The following is a 20000-nucleotide window of genomic DNA, read 5'->3' on the forward strand; positions in this document are numbered from 1 at the left end:
GTGTCGCTCCGGAACCGAAAGTCGTCGGTTCGAAACGAGAACGTTAGATCCATATTCCTGATCGTTGAGGCACTCTAAAACTATTAGGCTGTTTTGCTCTCTGATGCCCGTGGACCGAGAGAACGTAGAATAACGGAGCGATCGTGTCGCTCCGGAGCCCGAGCGAAAAAATTCTAAGTCCCCGTTCGTGTCGCTCCGGAACCGAATGTCGACGGAACGAAATGACAACGGTAGATCCTTATTCCTGGTGCTCGTGGCTCTCTAAAACCATACACTTGTTCTCCTCTGTCTCTTACCTGTGTCGAGATAATCGAGAATCATGGAGCGTTCGTGTCGCTCCGGAACCGAAAGTCGTCGGTTCGAAACGAGAACGTTAGATCCATATTCCTGATCGTTGAGGCACTCTAAAACTATTAGGCTGTTTTGCTCTCTGATGCCCGTGGACCGAGAGAACGTAGAATAACGGAGCGATCGTGTCGCTCCGGAGCCCGAGCGAAAAAATTCTAAGTCCCCGTTCGTGTCGCTCCGGAGCCCGAGCGAAAAAATTCTAAGTCCCCGTTCGTGTCGCTCCGGAACCGAATGTCGACGGAACGAAATGACAACGGTAGATCCTTATTCCTGGTGCTCGTGGCTCTCTAAAACCATACACTTGTTCTCCTCTGTCTCTTACCTGTGTCGAGATAATCGAGAATCATGGAGCGTTCGTGTCGCTCCGGAACCGAAAGTCGTCGGTTCGAAACGAGAACGTTAGATCCATATTCCTGATCGTTGAGGCACTCTAAAACTATTAGGCTGTTTTGCTCTCTGATGCCCGTGGACCGAGAGAACGTAGAATAACGGAGCGATCGTGTCGCTCCGGAGCCCGAGCGAAAAAATTCTAAGTCCCCGTTCGTGTCGCTCCGGAGCCCGAGCGAAAAAATTCTAAGTCCCCGTTCGTGTCGCTCCGGAACCGAATGTCGACGGAACGAAATGACAACGGTAGATCCTTATTCCTGGTGCTCGTGGCTCTCTAAAACCATACACTTGTTCTCCTCTGTCTCTTACCTGTGTCGAGATAATCGAGAATCATGGAGCGTTCGTGTCGCTCCGGAACCGAAAGTCGTCGGTTCGAAACGAGAACGTTAGATCCATATTCCTGATCGTTGAGGCACTCTAAAACTATTAGGCTGTTTTGCTCTCTGATGCCCGTGGACCGAGAGAACGTAGAATAACGGAGCGATCGTGTCGCTCCGGAGCCCGAGCGAAAAAATTCTAAGTCCCCGTTCGTGTCGCTCCGGAGCCCGAGCGAAAAAATTCTAAGTCCCCGTTCGTGTCGCTCCGGAACCGAATGTCGACGGAACGAAATGACAACGGTAGATCCTTATTCCTGGTGCTCGTGGCTCTCTAAAACCATACACTTGTTCTCCTCTGTCTCTTACCTGTGTCGAGATAATCGAGAATCATGGAGCGTTCGTGTCGCTCCGGAACCGAAAGTCGTCGGTTCGAAACGAGAACGTTAGATCCATATTCCTGATCGTTGAGGCACTCTAAAACTATTAGGCTGTTTTGCTCTCTGATGCCCGTGGACCGAGAGAACGTAGAATAACGGAGCGATCGTGTCGCTCCGGAGCCCGAGCGAAAAAATTCTAAGTCCCCGTTCGTGTCGCTCCGGAGCCCGAGCGAAAAAATTCTAAGTCCCCGTTCGTGTCGCTCCGGAACCGAATGTCGACGGAACGAAATGACAACGGTAGATCCTTATTCCTGGTGCTCGTGGCTCTCTAAAACCATACACTTGTTCTCCTCTGTCTCTTACCTGTGTCGAGATAATCGAGAATCATGGAGCGTTCGTGTCGCTCCGGAACCGAAAGTCGTCGGTTCGAAACGAGAACGTTAGATCCATATTCCTGATCGTTGAGGCACTCTAAAACTATTAGGCTGTTTTGCTCTCTGATGCCCGTGGACCGAGAGAACGTAGAATAACGGAGCGATCGTGTCGCTCCGGAGCCCGAGCGAAAAAATTCTAAGTCCCCGTTCGTGTCGCTCCGGAGCCCGAGCGAAAAAATTCTAAGTCCCCGTTCGTGTCGCTCCGGAACCGAATGTCGACGGAACGAAATGACAACGGTAGATCCTTATTCCTGGTGCTCGTGGCTCTCTAAAACCATACACTTGTTCTCCTCTGTCTCTTACCTGTGTCGAGATAATCGAGAATCATGGAGCGTTCGTGTCGCTCCGGAACCGAAAGTCGTCGGTTCGAAACGAGAACGTTAGATCCATATTCCTGATCGTTGAGGCACTCTAAAACTATTAGGCTGTTTTGCTCTCTGATGCCCGTGGACCGAGAGAACGTAGAATAACGGAGCGATCGTGTCGCTCCGGAGCCCGAGCGAAAAAATTCTAAGTCCCCGTTCGTGTCGCTCCGGAGCCCGAGCGAAAAAATTCTAAGTCCCCGTTCGTGTCGCTCCGGAACCGAATGTCGACGGAACGAAATGACAACGGTAGATCCTTATTCCTGGTGCTCGTGGCTCTCTAAAACCATACACTTGTTCTCCTCTGTCTCTTACCTGTGTCGAGATAATCGAGAATCATGGAGCGTTCGTGTCGCTCCGGAACCGAAAGTCGTCGGTTCGAAACGAGAACGTTAGATCCATATTCCTGATCGTTGAGGCACTCTAAAACTATTAGGCTGTTTTGCTCTCTGATGCCCGTGGACCGAGAGAACGTAGAATAACGGAGCGATCGTGTCGCTCCGGAGCCCGAGCGAAAAAATTCTAAGTCCCCGTTCGTGTCGCTCCGGAGCCCGAGCGAAAAAATTCTAAGTCCCCGTTCGTGTCGCTCCGGAACCGAATGTCGACGGAACGAAATGACAACGGTAGATCCTTATTCCTGGTGCTCGTGGCTCTCTAAAACCATACACTTGTTCTCCTCTGTCTCTTACCTGTGTCGAGATAATCGAGAATCATGGAGCGTTCGTGTCGCTCCGGAACCGAAAGTCGTCGGTTCGAAACGAGAACGTTAGATCCATATTCCTGATCGTTGAGGCACTCTAAAACTATTAGGCTGTTTTGCTCTCTGATGCCCGTGGACCGAGAGAACGTAGAATAACGGAGCGATCGTGTCGCTCCGGAGCCCGAGCGAAAAAATTCTAAGTCCCCGTTCGTGTCGCTCCGGAGCCCGAGCGAAAAAATTCTAAGTCCCCGTTCGTGTCGCTCCGGAACCGAATGTCGACGGAACGAAATGACAACGGTAGATCCTTATTCCTGGTGCTCGTGGCTCTCTAAAACCATACACTTGTTCTCCTCTGTCTCTTACCTGTGTCGAGATAATCGAGAATCATGGAGCGTTCGTGTCGCTCCGGAACCGAAAGTCGTCGGTTCGAAACGAGAACGTTAGATCCATATTCCTGATCGTTGAGGCACTCTAAAACTATTAGGCTGTTTTGCTCTCTGATGCCCGTGGACCGAGAGAACGTAGAATAACGGAGCGATCGTGTCGCTCCGGAGCCCGAGCGAAAAAATTCTAAGTCCCCGTTCGTGTCGCTCCGGAGCCCGAGCGAAAAAATTCTAAGTCCCCGTTCGTGTCGCTCCGGAACCGAATGTCGACGGAACGAAATGACAACGGTAGATCCTTATTCCTGGTGCTCGTGGCTCTCTAAAACCATACACTTGTTCTCCTCTGTCTCTTACCTGTGTCGAGATAATCGAGAATCATGGAGCGTTCGTGTCGCTCCGGAACCGAAAGTCGTCGGTTCGAAACGAGAACGTTAGATCCATATTCCTGATCGTTGAGGCACTCTAAAACTATTAGGCTGTTTTGCTCTCTGATGCCCGTGGACCGAGAGAACGTAGAATAACGGAGCGATCGTGTCGCTCCGGAGCCCGAGCGAAAAAATTCTAAGTCCCCGTTCGTGTCGCTCCGGAGCCCGAGCGAAAAAATTCTAAGTCCCCGTTCGTGTCGCTCCGGAACCGAATGTCGACGGAACGAAATGACAACGGTAGATCCTTATTCCTGGTGCTCGTGGCTCTCTAAAACCATACACTTGTTCTCCTCTGTCTCTTACCTGTGTCGAGATAATCGAGAATCATGGAGCGTTCGTGTCGCTCCGGAACCGAAAGTCGTCGGTTCGAAACGAGAACGTTAGATCCATATTCCTGATCGTTGAGGCACTCTAAAACTATTAGGCTGTTTTGCTCTCTGATGCCCGTGGACCGAGAGAACGTAGAATAACGGAGCGATCGTGTCGCTCCGGAGCCCGAGCGAAAAAATTCTAAGTCCCCGTTCGTGTCGCTCCGGAGCCCGAGCGAAAAAATTCTAAGTCCCCGTTCGTGTCGCTCCGGAACCGAATGTCGACGGAACGAAATGACAACGGTAGATCCTTATTCCTGGTGCTCGTGGCTCTCTAAAACCATACACTTGTTCTCCTCTGTCTCTTACCTGTGTCGAGATAATCGAGAATCATGGAGCGTTCGTGTCGCTCCGGAACCGAAAGTCGTCGGTTCGAAACGAGAACGTTAGATCCATATTCCTGATCGTTGAGGCACTCTAAAACTATTAGGCTGTTTTGCTCTCTGATGCCCGTGGACCGAGAGAACGTAGAATAACGGAGCGATCGTGTCGCTCCGGAGCCCGAGCGAAAAAATTCTAAGTCCCCGTTCGTGTCGCTCCGGAGCCCGAGCGAAAAAATTCTAAGTCCCCGTTCGTGTCGCTCCGGAACCGAATGTCGACGGAACGAAATGACAACGGTAGATCCTTATTCCTGGTGCTCGTGGCTCTCTAAAACCATACACTTGTTCTCCTCTGTCTCTTACCTGTGTCGAGATAATCGAGAATCATGGAGCGTTCGTGTCGCTCCGGAACCGAAAGTCGTCGGTTCGAAACGAGAACGTTAGATCCATATTCCTGATCGTTGAGGCACTCTAAAACTATTAGGCTGTTTTGCTCTCTGATGCCCGTGGACCGAGAGAACGTAGAATAACGGAGCGATCGTGTCGCTCCGGAGCCCGAGCGAAAAAATTCTAAGTCCCCGTTCGTGTCGCTCCGGAGCCCGAGCGAAAAAATTCTAAGTCCCCGTTCGTGTCGCTCCGGAACCGAATGTCGACGGAACGAAATGACAACGGTAGATCCTTATTCCTGGTGCTCGTGGCTCTCTAAAACCATACACTTGTTCTCCTCTGTCTCTTACCTGTGTCGAGATAATCGAGAATCATGGAGCGTTCGTGTCGCTCCGGAACCGAAAGTCGTCGGTTCGAAACGAGAACGTTAGATCCATATTCCTGATCGTTGAGGCACTCTAAAACTATTAGGCTGTTTTGCTCTCTGATGCCCGTGGACCGAGAGAACGTAGAATAACGGAGCGATCGTGTCGCTCCGGAGCCCGAGCGAAAAAATTCTAAGTCCCCGTTCGTGTCGCTCCGGAGCCCGAGCGAAAAAATTCTAAGTCCCCGTTCGTGTCGCTCCGGAACCGAATGTCGACGGAACGAAATGACAACGGTAGATCCTTATTCCTGGTGCTCGTGGCTCTCTAAAACCATACACTTGTTCTCCTCTGTCTCTTACCTGTGTCGAGATAATCGAGAATCATGGAGCGTTCGTGTCGCTCCGGAACCGAAAGTCGTCGGTTCGAAACGAGAACGTTAGATCCATATTCCTGATCGTTGAGGCACTCTAAAACTATTAGGCTGTTTTGCTCTCTGATGCCCGTGGACCGAGAGAACGTAGAATAACGGAGCGATCGTGTCGCTCCGGAGCCCGAGCGAAAAAATTCTAAGTCCCCGTTCGTGTCGCTCCGGAGCCCGAGCGAAAAAATTCTAAGTCCCCGTTCGTGTCGCTCCGGAACCGAATGTCGACGGAACGAAATGACAACGGTAGATCCTTATTCCTGGTGCTCGTGGCTCTCTAAAACCATACACTTGTTCTCCTCTGTCTCTTACCTGTGTCGAGATAATCGAGAATCATGGAGCGTTCGTGTCGCTCCGGAACCGAAAGTCGTCGGTTCGAAACGAGAACGTTAGATCCATATTCCTGATCGTTGAGGCACTCTAAAACTATTAGGCTGTTTTGCTCTCTGATGCCCGTGGACCGAGAGAACGTAGAATAACGGAGCGATCGTGTCGCTCCGGAGCCCGAGCGAAAAAATTCTAAGTCCCCGTTCGTGTCGCTCCGGAGCCCGAGCGAAAAAATTCTAAGTCCCCGTTCGTGTCGCTCCGGAACCGAATGTCGACGGAACGAAATGACAACGGTAGATCCTTATTCCTGGTGCTCGTGGCTCTCTAAAACCATACACTTGTTCTCCTCTGTCTCTTACCTGTGTCGAGATAATCGAGAATCATGGAGCGTTCGTGTCGCTCCGGAACCGAAAGTCGTCGGTTCGAAACGAGAACGTTAGATCCATATTCCTGATCGTTGAGGCACTCTAAAACTATTAGGCTGTTTTGCTCTCTGATGCCCGTGGACCGAGAGAACGTAGAATAACGGAGCGATCGTGTCGCTCCGGAGCCCGAGCGAAAAAATTCTAAGTCCCCGTTCGTGTCGCTCCGGAGCCCGAGCGAAAAAATTCTAAGTCCCCGTTCGTGTCGCTCCGGAACCGAATGTCGACGGAACGAAATGACAACGGTAGATCCTTATTCCTGGTGCTCGTGGCTCTCTAAAACCATACACTTGTTCTCCTCTGTCTCTTACCTGTGTCGAGATAATCGAGAATCATGGAGCGTTCGTGTCGCTCCGGAACCGAAAGTCGTCGGTTCGAAACGAGAACGTTAGATCCATATTCCTGATCGTTGAGGCACTCTAAAACTATTAGGCTGTTTTGCTCTCTGATGCCCGTGGACCGAGAGAACGTAGAATAACGGAGCGATCGTGTCGCTCCGGAGCCCGAGCGAAAAAATTCTAAGTCCCCGTTCGTGTCGCTCCGGAGCCCGAGCGAAAAAATTCTAAGTCCCCGTTCGTGTCGCTCCGGAACCGAATGTCGACGGAACGAAATGACAACGGTAGATCCTTATTCCTGGTCTCGTGGCTCTCTAAAACCATACACTTGTTCTCCTCTGTCTCTTACCTGTGTCGAGATAATCGAGAATCATGGAGCGTTCGTGTCGCTCCGGAACCGAAAGTCGTCGGTTCGAAACGAGAACGTTAGATCCATATTCCTGATCGTTGAGGCACTCTAAAACTATTAGGCTGTTTTGCTCTCTGATGCCCGTGGACCGAGAGAACGTAGAATAACGGAGCGATCGTGTCGCTCCGGAGCCCGAGCGAAAAAATTCTAAGTCCCCGTTCGTGTCGCTCCGGAGCCCGAGCGAAAAAATTCTAAGTCGCCGTTCGTGTCGCTCCGGAACCGAATGTCGACGGAACGAAATGACAACGGTAGATCCTTATTCCTGGTGCTCGTGGCTCTCTAAAACCATACACTTGTTCTCCTCTGTCTCTTACCTGTGTCGAGATAATCGAGAGAATCATGGAGCGTTCGTGTCGCTCCGGAACCGAAAGTCGTCGGTTCGAAACGAGAACGTTAGATCCATATTCCTGATCGTTGAGGCACTCTAAAACTATTAGGCTGTTTTGCTCTCTGATGCCCGTGGACCGAGAGAACGTAGAATAACGGAGCGATCGTGTCGCTCCGGAGCCCGAGCGAAAAAATTCTAAGTCCCCGTTCGTGTCGCTCCGGAGCCCGAGCGAAAAAATTCTAAGTCCCCGTTCGTGTCGCTCCGGAACCGAATGTCGACGGAACGAAATGACAACGGTAGATCCTTATTCCTGGTGCTCGTGGCTCTCTAAAACCATACACTTGTTCTCCTCTGTCTCTTACCTGTGTCGAGATAATCGAGAATCATGGAGCGTTCGTGTCGCTCCGGAACCGAAAGTCGTCGGTTCGAAACGAGAACGTTAGATCCATATTCCTGATCGTTGAGGCACTCTAAAACTATTAGGCTGTTTTGCTCTCTGATGCCCGTGGACCGAGAGAACGTAGAATAACGGAGCGATCGTGTCGCTCCGGAGCCCGAGCGAAAAAATTCTAAGTCCCCGTTCGTGTCGCTCCGGAGCCCGAGCGAAAAAATTCTAAGTCCCCGTTCGTGTCGCTCCGGAACCGAATGTCGACGGAACGAAATGACAACGGTAGATCCTTATTCCTGGTGCTCGTGGCTCTCTAAAACCATACACTTGTTCTCCTCTGTCTCTTACCTGTGTCGAGATAATCGAGAATCATGGAGCGTTCGTGTCGCTCCGGAACCGAAAGTCGTCGGTTCGAAACGAGAACGTTAGATCCATATTCCTGATCGTTGAGGCACTCTAAAACTATTAGGCTGTTTTGCTCTCTGATGCCCGTGGACCGAGAGAACGTAGAATAACGGAGCGATCGTGTCGCTCCGGAGCCCGAGCGAAAAAATTCTAAGTCCCCGTTCGTGTCGCTCCGGAGCCCGAGCGAAAAAATTCTAAGTCCCCGTTCGTGTCGCTCCGGAACCGAATGTCGACGGAACGAAATGACAACGGTAGATCCTTATTCCTGGTGCTCGTGGCTCTCTAAAACCATACACTTGTTCTCCTCTGTCTCTTACCTGTGTCGAGATAATCGAGAATCATGGAGCGTTCGTGTCGCTCCGGAACCGAAAGTCGTCGGTTCGAAACGAGAACGTTAGATCCATATTCCTGATCGTTGAGGCACTCTAAAACTATTAGGCTGTTTTGCTCTCTGATGCCCGTGGACCGAGAGAACGTAGAATAACGGAGCGATCGTGTCGCTCCGGAGCCCGAGCGAAAAAATTCTAAGTCCCCGTTCGTGTCGCTCCGGAGCCCGAGCGAAAAAATTCTAAGTCCCCGTTCGTGTCGCTCCGGAACCGAATGTCGACGGAACGAAATGACAACGGTAGATCCTTATTCCTGGTGCTCGTGGCTCTCTAAAACCATACACTTGTTCTCCTCTGTCTCTTACCTGTGTCGAGATAATCGAGAATCATGGAGCGTTCGTGTCGCTCCGGAACCGAAAGTCGTCGGTTCGAAACGAGAACGTTAGATCCATATTCCTGATCGTTGAGGCACTCTAAAACTATTAGGCTGTTTTGCTCTCTGATGCCCGTGGACCGAGAGAACGTAGAATAACGGAGCGATCGTGTCGCTCCGGAGCCCGAGCGAAAAAATTCTAAGTCCCCGTTCGTGTCGCTCCGGAGCCCGAGCGAAAAAATTCTAAGTCCCCGTTCGTGTCGCTCCGGAACCGAATGTCGACGGAACGAAATGACAACGGTAGATCCTTATTCCTGGTGCTCGTGGCTCTCTAAAACCATACACTTGTTCTCCTCTGTCTCTTACCTGTGTCGAGATAATCGAGAATCATGGAGCGTTCGTGTCGCTCCGGAACCGAAAGTCGTCGGTTCGAAACGAGAACGTTAGATCCATATTCCTGATCGTTGAGGCACTCTAAAACTATTAGGCTGTTTTGCTCTCTGATGCCCGTGGACCGAGAGAACGTAGAATAACGGAGCGATCGTGTCGCTCCGGAGCCCGAGCGAAAAAATTCTAAGTCCCCGTTCGTGTCGCTCCGGAGCCCGAGCGAAAAAATTCTAAGTCCCCGTTCGTGTCGCTCCGGAACCGAATGTCGACGGAACGAAATGACAACGGTAGATCCTTATTCCTGGTGCTCGTGGCTCTCTAAAACCATACACTTGTTCTCCTCTGTCTCTTACCTGTGTCGAGATAATCGAGAATCATGGAGCGTTCGTGTCGCTCCGGAACCGAAAGTCGTCGGTTCGAAACGAGAACGTTAGATCCATATTCCTGATCGTTGAGGCACTCTAAAACTATTAGGCTGTTTTGCTCTCTGATGCCCGTGGACCGAGAGAACGTAGAATAACGGAGCGATCGTGTCGCTCCGGAGCCCGAGCGAAAAAATTCTAAGTCCCCGTTCGTGTCGCTCCGGAGCCCGAGCGAAAAAATTCTAAGTCCCCGTTCGTGTCGCTCCGGAACCGAATGTCGACGGAACGAAATGACAACGGTAGATCCTTATTCCTGGTGCTCGTGGCTCTCTAAAACCATACACTTGTTCTCCTCTGTCTCTTACCTGTGTCGAGATAATCGAGAATCATGGAGCGTTCGTGTCGCTCCGGAACCGAAAGTCGTCGGTTCGAAACGAGAACGTTAGATCCATATTCCTGATCGTTGAGGCACTCTAAAACTATTAGGCTGTTTTGCTCTCTGATGCCCGTGGACCGAGAGAACGTAGAATAACGGAGCGATCGTGTCGCTCCGGAGCCCGAGCGAAAAAATTCTAAGTCCCCGTTCGTGTCGCTCCGGAGCCCGAGCGAAAAAATTCTAAGTCCCCGTTCGTGTCGCTCCGGAACCGAATGTCGACGGAACGAAATGACAACGGTAGATCCTTATTCCTGGTGCTCGTGGCTCTCTAAAACCATACACTTGTTCTCCTCTGTCTCTTACCTGTGTCGAGATAATCGAGAATCATGGAGCGTTCGTGTCGCTCCGGAACCGAAAGTCGTCGGTTCGAAACGAGAACGTTAGATCCATATTCCTGATCGTTGAGGCACTCTAAAACTATTAGGCTGTTTTGCTCTCTGATGCCCGTGGACCGAGAGAACGTAGAATAACGGAGCGATCGTGTCGCTCCGGAGCCCGAGCGAAAAAATTCTAAGTCCCCGTTCGTGTCGCTCCGGAGCCCGAGCGAAAAAATTCTAAGTCCCCGTTCGTGTCGCTCCGGAACCGAATGTCGACGGAACGAAATGACAACGGTAGATCCTTATTCCTGGTGCTCGTGGCTCTCTAAAACCATACACTTGTTCTCCTCTGTCTCTTACCTGTGTCGAGATAATCGAGAATCATGGAGCGTTCGTGTCGCTCCGGAACCGAAAGTCGTCGGTTCGAAACGAGAACGTTAGATCCATATTCCTGATCGTTGAGGCACTCTAAAACTATTAGGCTGTTTTGCTCTCTGATGCCCGTGGACCGAGAGAACGTAGAATAACGGAGCGATCGTGTCGCTCCGGAGCCCGAGCGAAAAAATTCTAAGTCCCCGTTCGTGTCGCTCCGGAGCCCGAGCGAAAAAATTCTAAGTCCCCGTTCGTGTCGCTCCGGAACCGAATGTCGACGGAACGAAATGACAACGGTAGATCCTTATTCCTGGTGCTCGTGGCTCTCTAAAACCATACACTTGTTCTCCTCTGTCTCTTACCTGTGTCGAGATAATCGAGAATCATGGAGCGTTCGTGTCGCTCCGGAACCGAAAGTCGTCGGTTCGAAACGAGAACGTTAGATCCATATTCCTGATCGTTGAGGCACTCTAAAACTATTAGGCTGTTTTGCTCTCTGATGCCCGTGGACCGAGAGAACGTAGAATAACGGAGCGATCGTGTCGCTCCGGAGCCCGAGCGAAAAAATTCTAAGTCCCCGTTCGTGTCGCTCCGGAGCCCGAGCGAAAAAATTCTAAGTCCCCGTTCGTGTCGCTCCGGAACCGAATGTCGACGGAACGAAATGACAACGGTAGATCCTTATTCCTGGTGCTCGTGGCTCTCTAAAACCATACACTTGTTCTCCTCTGTCTCTTACCTGTGTCGAGATAATCGAGAATCATGGAGCGTTCGTGTCGCTCCGGAACCGAAAGTCGTCGGTTCGAAACGAGAACGTTAGATCCATATTCCTGATCGTTGAGGCACTCTAAAACTATTAGGCTGTTTTGCTCTCTGATGCCCGTGGACCGAGAGAACGTAGAATAACGGAGCGATCGTGTCGCTCCGGAGCCCGAGCGAAAAAATTCTAAGTCCCCGTTCGTGTCGCTCCGGAGCCCGAGCGAAAAAATTCTAAGTCCCCGTTCGTGTCGCTCCGGAACCGAATGTCGACGGAACGAAATGACAACGGTAGATCCTTATTCCTGGTGCTCGTGGCTCTCTAAAACCATACACTTGTTCTCCTCTGTCTCTTACCTGTGTCGAGATAATCGAGAATCATGGAGCGTTCGTGTCGCTCCGGAACCGAAAGTCGTCGGTTCGAAACGAGAACGTTAGATCCATATTCCTGATCGTTGAGGCACTCTAAAACTATTAGGCTGTTTTGCTCTCTGATGCCCGTGGACCGAGAGAACGTAGAATAACGGAGCGATCGTGTCGCTCCGGAGCCCGAGCGAAAAAATTCTAAGTCCCCGTTCGTGTCGCTCCGGAGCCCGAGCGAAAAAATTCTAAGTCCCCGTTCGTGTCGCTCCGGAACCGAATGTCGACGGAACGAAATGACAACGGTAGATCCTTATTCCTGGTGCTCGTGGCTCTCTAAAACCATACACTTGTTCTCCTCTGTCTCTTACCTGTGTCGAGATAATCGAGAATCATGGAGCGTTCGTGTCGCTCCGGAACCGAAAGTCGTCGGTTCGAAACGAGAACGTTAGATCCATATTCCTGATCGTTGAGGCACTCTAAAACTATTAGGCTGTTTTGCTCTCTGATGCCCGTGGACCGAGAGAACGTAGAATAACGGAGCGATCGTGTCGCTCCGGAGCCCGAGCGAAAAAATTCTAAGTCCCCGTTCGTGTCGCTCCGGAGCCCGAGCGAAAAAATTCTAAGTCCCCGTTCGTGTCGCTCCGGAACCGAATGTCGACGGAACGAAATGACAACGGTAGATCCTTATTCCTGGTGCTCGTGGCTCTCTAAAACCATACACTTGTTCTCCTCTGTCTCTTACCTGTGTCGAGATAATCGAGAATCATGGAGCGTTCGTGTCGCTCCGGAACCGAAAGTCGTCGGTTCGAAACGAGAACGTTAGATCCATATTCCTGATCGTTGAGGCACTCTAAAACTATTAGGCTGTTTTGCTCTCTGATGCCCGTGGACCGAGAGAACGTAGAATAACGGAGCGATCGTGTCGCTCCGGAGCCCGAGCGAAAAAATTCTAAGTCCCCGTTCGTGTCGCTCCGGAGCCCGAGCGAAAAAATTCTAAGTCCCCGTTCGTGTCGCTCCGGAACCGAATGTCGACGGAACGAAATGACAACGGTAGATCCTTATTCCTGGTGCTCGTGGCTCTCTAAAACCATACACTTGTTCTCCTCTGTCTCTTACCTGTGTCGAGATAATCGAGAATCATGGAGCGTTCGTGTCGCTCCGGAACCGAAAGTCGTCGGTTCGAAACGAGAACGTTAGATCCATATTCCTGATCGTTGAGGCACTCTAAAACTATTAGGCTGTTTTGCTCTCTGATGCCCGTGGACCGAGAGAACGTAGAATAACGGAGCGATCGTGTCGCTCCGGAGCCCGAGCGAAAAAATTCTAAGTCCCCGTTCGTGTCGCTCCGGAGCCCGAGCGAAAAAATTCTAAGTCCCCGTTCGTGTCGCTCCGGAACCGAATGTCGACGGAACGAAATGACAACGGTAGATCCTTATTCCTGGTGCTCGTGGCTCTCTAAAACCATACACTTGTTCTCCTCTGTCTCTTACCTGTGTCGAGATAATCGAGAATCATGGAGCGTTCGTGTCGCTCCGGAACCGAAAGTCGTCGGTTCGAAACGAGAACGTTAGATCCATATTCCTGATCGTTGAGGCACTCTAAAACTATTAGGCTGTTTTGCTCTCTGATGCCCGTGGACCGAGAGAACGTAGAATAACGGAGCGATCGTGTCGCTCCGGAGCCCGAGCGAAAAAATTCTAAGTCCCCGTTCGTGTCGCTCCGGAGCCCGAGCGAAAAAATTCTAAGTCCCCGTTCGTGTCGCTCCGGAACCGAATGTCGACGGAACGAAATGACAACGGTAGATCCTTATTCCTGGTGCTCGTGGCTCTCTAAAACCATACACTTGTTCTCCTCTGTCTCTTACCTGTGTCGAGATAATCGAGAATCATGGAGCGTTCGTGTCGCTCCGGAACCGAAAGTCGTCGGTTCGAAACGAGAACGTTAGATCCATATTCCTGATCGTTGAGGCACTCTAAAACTATTAGGCTGTTTTGCTCTCTGATGCCCGTGGACCGAGAGAACGTAGAATAACGGAGCGATCGTGTCGCTCCGGAGCCCGAGCGAAAAAATTCTAAGTCCCCGTGTCGTGTCGCTCCGGAGCCCGAGCGAAAAAATTCTAAGTCCCCGTTCGTGTCGCTCCGGAACCGAATGTCGACGGAACGAAATGACAACGGTAGATCCTTATTCCTGGTGCTCGTGGCTCTCTAAAACCATACACTTGTTCTCCTCTGTCTCTTACCTGTGTCGAGATAATCGAGAATCATGGAGCGTTCGTGTCGCTCCGGAACCGAAAGTCGTCGGTTCGAAACGAGAACGTTAGATCCATATTCCTGATCGTTGAGGCACTCTAAAACTATTAGGCTGTTTTGCTCTCTGATGCCCGTGGACCGAGAGAACGTAGAATAACGGAGCGATCGTGTCGCTCCGGAGCCCGAGCGAAAAAATTCTAAGTCCCCGTTCGTGTCGCTCCGGAGCCCGAGCGAAAAAATTCTAAGTCCCCGTTCGTGTCGCTCCGGAACCGAATGTCGACGGAACGAAATGACAACGGTAGATCCTTATTCCTGGTGCTCGTGGCTCTCTAAAACCATACACTTGTTCTCCTCTGTCTCTTACCTGTGTCGAGATAATCGAGAATCATGGAGCGTTCGTGTCGCTCCGGAACCGAAAGTCGTCGGTTCGAAACGAGAACGTTAGATCCATATTCCTGATCGTTGAGGCACTCTAAAACTATTAGGCTGTTTTGCTCTCTGATGCCCGTGGACCGAGAGAACGTAGAATAACGGAGCGATCGTGTCGCTCCGGAGCCCGAGCGAAAAAATTCTAAGTCCCCGTTCGTGTCGCTCCGGAGCCCGAGCGAAAAAATTCTAAGTCCCCGTTCGTGTCGCTCCGGAACCGAATGTCGACGGAACGAAATGACAACGGTAGATCCTTATTCCTGGTGCTCGTGGCTCTCTAAAACCATACACTTGTTCTCCTCTGTCTCTTACCTGTGTCGAGATAATCGAGAATCATGGAGCGTTCGTGTCGCTCCGGAACCGAAAGTCGTCGGTTCGAAACGAGAACGTTAGATCCATATTCCTGATCGTTGAGGCACTCTAAAACTATTAGGCTGTTTTGCTCTCTGATGCCCGTGGACCGAGAGAACGTAGAATAACGGAGCGATCGTGTCGCTCCGGAGCCCGAGCGAAAAAATTCTAAGTCCCCGTTCGTGTCGCTCCGGAGCCCGAGCGAAAAAATTCTAAGTCCCCGTTCGTGTCGCTCCGGAACCGAATGTCGACGGAACGAAATGACAACGGTAGATCCTTATTCCTGGTGCTCGTGGCTCTCTAAAACCATACACTTGTTCTCCTCTGTCTCTTACCTGTGTCGAGATAATCGAGAATCATGGAGCGTTCGTGTCGCTCCGGAACCGAAAGTCGTCGGTTCGAAACGAGAACGTTAGATCCATATTCCTGATCGTTGAGGCACTCTAAAACTATTAGGCTGTTTTGCTCTCTGATGCCCGTGGACCGAGAGAACGTAGAATAACGGAGCGATCGTGTCGCTCCGGAGCCCGAGCGAAAAAATTCTAAGTCCCCGTTCGTGTCGCTCCGGAGCCCGAGCGAAAAAATTCTAAGTCCCCGTTCGTGTCGCTCCGGAACCGAATGTCGACGGAACGAAATGACAACGGTAGATCCTTATTCCTGGTGCTCGTGGCTCTCTAAAACCATACACTTGTTCTCCTCTGTCTCTTACCTGTGTCGAGATAATCGAGAATCATGGAGCGTTCGTGTCGCTCCGGAACCGAAAGTCGTCGGTTCGAAACGAGAACGTTAGATCCATATTCCTGATCGTTGAGGCACTCTAAAACTATTAGGCTGTTTTGCTCTCTGATGCCCGTGGACCGAGAGAACGTAGAATAACGGAGCGATCGTGTCGCTCCGGAGCCCGAGCGAAAAAATTCTAAGTCCCCGTTCGTGTCGCTCCGGAGCCCGAGCGAAAAAATTCTAAGTCCCCGTTCGTGTCGCTCCGGAACCGAATGTCGACGGAACGAAATGACAACGGTAGATCCTTATTCCTGGTGCTCGTGGCTCTCTAAAACCATACACTTGTTCTCCTCTGTCTCTTACCTGTGTCGAGATAATCGAGAATCATGGAGCGTTCGTGTCGCTCCGGAACCGAAAGTCGTCGGTTCGAAACGAGAACGTTAGATCCATATTCCTGATCGTTGAGGCACTCTAAAACTATTAGGCTGTTTTGCTCTCTGATGCCCGTGGACCGAGAGAACGTAGAATAACGGAGCGATCGTGTCGCTCCGGAGCCCGAGCGAAAAAATTCTAAGTCCCCGTTCGTGTCGCTCCGGAGCCCGAGCGAAAAAATTCTAAGTCCCCGTTCGTGTCGCTCCGGAACCGAATGTCGACGGAACGAAATGACAACGGTAGATCCTTATTCCTGGTGCTCGTGGCTCTCTAAAACCATACACTTGTTCTCCTCTGTCTCTTACCTGTGTCGAGATAATCGAGAATCATGGAGCGTTCGTGTCGCTCCGGAACCGAAAGTCGTCGGTTCGAAACGAGAACGTTAGATCCATATTCCTGATCGTTGAGGCACTCTAAAACTATTAGGCTGTTTTGCTCTCTGATGCCCGTGGACCGAGAGAACGTAGAATAACGGAGCGATCGTGTCGCTCCGGAGCCCGAGCGAAAAAATTCTAAGTCCCCGTTCGTGTCGCTCCGGAGCCCGAGCGAAAAAATTCTAAGTCCCCGTTCGTGTCGCTCCGGAACCGAATGTCGACGGAACGAAATGACAACGGTAGATCCTTATTCCTGGTGCTCGTGGCTCTCTAAAACCATACACTTGTTCTCCTCTGTCTCTTACCTGTGTCGAGATAATCGAGAATCATGGAGCGTTCGTGTCGCTCCGGAACCGAAAGTCGTCGGTTCGAAACGAGAACGTTAGATCCATATTCCTGATCGTTGAGGCACTCTAAAACTATTAGGCTGTTTTGCTCTCTGATGCCCGTGGACCGAGAGAACGTAGAATAACGGAGCGATCGTGTCGCTCCGGAGCCCGAGCGAAAAAATTCTAAGTCCCCGTTCGTGTCGCTCCGGAGCCCGAGCGAAAAAATTCTAAGTCCCCGTTCGTGTCGCTCCGGAACCGAATGTCGACGGAACGAAATGACAACGGTAGATCCTTATTCCTGGTGCTCGTGGCTCTCTAAAACCATACACTTGTTCTCCTCTGTCTCTTACCTGTGTCGAGATAATCGAGAATCATGGAGCGTTCGTGTCGCTCCGGAACCGAAAGTCGTCGGTTCGAAACGAGAACGTTAGATCCATATTCCTGATCGTTGAGGCACTCTAAAACTATTAGGCTGTTTTGCTCTCTGATGCCCGTGGACCGAGAGAACGTAGAATAACGGAGCGATCGTGTCGCTCCGGAGCCCGAGCGAAAAAATTCTAAGTCCCCGTTCGTGTCGCTCCGGAGCCCGAGCGAAAAAATTCTAAGTCCCCGTTCGTGTCGCTCCGGAACCGAATGTCGACGGAACGAAATGACAACGGTAGATCCTTATTCCTGGTGCTCGTGGCTCTCTAAAACCATACACTTGTTCTCCTCTGTCTCTTACCTGTGTCGAGATAATCGAGAATCATGGAGCGTTCGTGTCGCTCCGGAACCGAAAGTCGTCGGTTCGAAACGAGAACGTTAGATCCATATTCCTGATCGTTGAGGCACTCTAAAACTATTAGGCTGTTTTGCTCTCTGATGCCCGTGGACCGAGAGAACGTAGAATAACGGAGCGATCGTGTCGCTCCGGAGCCCGAGCGAAAAAATTCTAAGTCCCCGTTCGTGTCGCTCCGGAGCCCGAGCGAAAAAATTCTAAGTCCCCGTTCGTGTCGCTCCGGAACCGAATGTCGACGGAACGAAATGACAACGGTAGATCCTTATTCCTGGTGCTCGTGGCTCTCTAAAACCATACACTTGTTCTCCTCTGTCTCTTACCTGTGTCGAGATAATCGAGAATCATGGAGCGTTCGTGTCGCTCCGGAACCGAAAGTCGTCGGTTCGAAACGAGAACGTTAGATCCATATTCCTGATCGTTGAGGCACTCTAAAACTATTAGGCTGTTTTGCTCTCTGATGCCCGTGGACCGAGAGAACGTAGAATAACGGAGCGATCGTGTCGCTCCGGAGCCCGAGCGAAAAAATTCTAAGTCCCCGTTCGTGTCGCTCCGGAGCCCGAGCGAAAAAATTCTAAGTCCCCGTTCGTGTCGCTCCGGAACCGAATGTCGACGGAACGAAATGACAACGGTAGATCCTTATTCCTGGTGCTCGTGGCTCTCTAAAACCATACACTTGTTCTCCTCTGTCTCTTACCTGTGTCGAGATAATCGAGAATCATGGAGCGTTCGTGTCGCTCCGGAACCGAAAGTCGTCGGTTCGAAACGAGAACGTTAGATCCATATTCCTGATCGTTGAGGCACTCTAAAACTATTAGGCTGTTTTGCTCTCTGATGCCCGTGGACCGAGAGAACGTAGAATAACGGAGCGATCGTGTCGCTCCGGAGCCCGAGCGAAAAAATTCTAAGTCCCCGTTCGTGTCGCTCCGGAGCCCGAGCGAAAAAATTCTAAGTCCCCGTTCGTGTCGCTCCGGAACCGAATGTCGACGGAACGAAATGACAACGGTAGATCCTTATTCCTGGTGCTCGTGGCTCTCTAAAACCATACACTTGTTCTCCTCTGTCTCTTACCTGTGTCGAGATAATCGAGAATCATGGAGCGTTCGTGTCGCTCCGGAACCGAAAGTCGTCGGTTCGAAACGAGAACGTTAGATCCATATTCCTGATCGTTGAGGCACTCTAAAACTATTAGGCTGTTTTGCTCTCTGATGCCCGTGGACCGAGAGAACGTAGAATAACGGAGCGATCGTGTCGCTCCGGAGCCCGAGCGAAAAAATTCTAAGTCCCCGTTCGTGTCGCTCCGGAGCCCGAGCGAAAAAATTCTAAGTCCCCGTTCGTGTCGCTCCGGAACCGAATGTCGACGGAACGAAATGACAACGGTAGATCCTTATTCCTGGTGCTCGTGGCTCTCTAAAACCATACACTTGTTCTCCTCTGTCTCTTACCTGTGTCGAGATAATCGAGAATCATGGAGCGTTCGTGTCGCTCCGGAACCGAAAGTCGTCGGTTCGAAACGAGAACGTTAGATCCATATTCCTGATCGTTGAGGCACTCTAAAACTATTAGGCTGTTTTGCTCTCTGATGCCCGTGGACCGAGAGAACGTAGAATAACGGAGCGATCGTGTCGCTCCGGAGCCCGAGCGAAAAAATTCTAAGTCCCCGTTCGTGTCGCTCCGGAGCCCGAGCGAAAAAATTCTAAGTCCCCGTTCGTGTCGCTCCGGAACCGAATGTCGACGGAACGAAATGACAACGGTAGATCCTTATTCCTGGTGCTCGTGGCTCTCTAAAACCATACACTTGTTCTCCTCTGTCTCTTACCTGTGTCGAGATAATCGAGAATCATGGAGCGTTCGTGTCGCTCCGGAACCGAAAGTCGTCGGTTCGAAACGAGAACGTTAGATCCATATTCCTGATCGTTGAGGCACTCTAAAACTATTAGGCTGTTTTGCTCTCTGATGCCCGTGGACCGAGAGAACGTAGAATAACGGAGCGATCGTGTCGCTCCGGAGCCCGAGCGAAAAAATTCTAAGTCCCCGTTCGTGTCGCTCCGGAGCCCGAGCGAAAAAATTCCAAGTCCCCGTTCGTGTCGCTCCGGATTGCTGAGTCGAATTGTGTGCAAGTGCCAGCGGCGTAGTGTTTCTTCGGCCGTTGCGCAGTATTGCCGGCGGGGTATCGTTTCGTCGTTCGTGGTGTACGACTAGTGGAATATTTACCTACGTATAAATAATCTGCGCATGAATGGCGGGAGTATTTAACGGGTGCGTTCGATAGAGAATATGGTCAAGTACACGGTCGTATTGGTCCGATTTGTTTCAACGAGATTCCCTCTGTCCCTATCTTTTTTTTTCTATGTGGACGTTCTATACGCCAGCAGCGTATTGCTTTCTCGCCTACTGCGTACAAGTGCCAGCGGCGTATTGATTTCTCGCCTACTGCGTACATGTGC

This window comes from Calliopsis andreniformis, unplaced genomic scaffold, assembly GCF_051401765.1.
Source record: "Calliopsis andreniformis isolate RMS-2024a unplaced genomic scaffold, iyCalAndr_principal scaffold0419, whole genome shotgun sequence".
Lineage (NCBI taxonomy): Eukaryota > Metazoa > Arthropoda > Insecta > Hymenoptera > Andrenidae > Calliopsis > Calliopsis andreniformis.